The 637-nt window shown below is 58.6% G+C and overlaps 1 non-coding gene across 1 annotated transcript in view; it reads right to left on the reverse strand.

Moving 5' to 3' along the window:
• Positions 1–102, reverse strand: part of LOC136685273 (18S ribosomal RNA) — a 1,840-nt gene extending 1,738 nt beyond the window's left edge. The window contains exon 1 of the ribosomal RNA XR_010800055.1: positions 1–102. This exon is cut by the window's left edge and continues 1,738 nt beyond it. This is a non-coding gene — a ribosomal RNA (18S ribosomal RNA).
• Between the last annotated feature and the right edge of the window lie 535 nt (positions 103–637).

A 637-nucleotide genomic window follows, 5' to 3' on the forward strand; every position in this document is an offset into this window, starting at 1 on the left:
TAATGAGCCATTCGCAGTTTCACTGTACCGACCGTGTGCACTTAGACCTGCATGGCTTAATCTTTGAGACAAGCATATGTTACTGGCAGGATCAACCAGGTAGCTGCACCGTGGGAAAAGGGGGTGAAACGTCACTCCCCGCCACGTGGGTCGGCCCTACCGAGACCCTTTTCGGGGCCCCGGGTCGGGCGCGGCCGCTCTCGGTGCGTTTGTTCGGAGCAGCACTCCTTTCGGATCTGCTGTCCCGACAGAGGAGAACCAGGAAATGTCGATTCGTGGGGCACGCTGGCAAACAGGAGTGGGGCCACGAGTTCAGATGCAGAGCCCCGGACATCGCTGTGCCTGCGGCCGCCGTTTTCGGACTGTCTCAGCGTAGGGGACTGGCCGCCTAAGTCTCCCAAAGATAGGTACGGGAAGGGTAAACAAAACCCATCCCTGGAAGCTGACCCGCAGCATGGGGTAGGATCCCTCTGCTTCTTTTTATGAAGCCTGGCAGGTGCCTACCCAAGGCGGGTCTGGTTTTCCGGTAGAGCAGCATCTCCACGTCGGTTGTCATCGTTCAGACACCTTCATTTCGTACTGCCCTCTGAAATCCTGACGGCCCCGCACTGGAAACGCCCATGCCCACGTTGTGCTC

Source organism: Hoplias malabaricus, unplaced genomic scaffold (assembly GCF_029633855.1).
Source record: "Hoplias malabaricus isolate fHopMal1 unplaced genomic scaffold, fHopMal1.hap1 scaffold_27, whole genome shotgun sequence".
Classification (NCBI taxonomy): domain Eukaryota; kingdom Metazoa; phylum Chordata; class Actinopteri; order Characiformes; family Erythrinidae; genus Hoplias; species Hoplias malabaricus.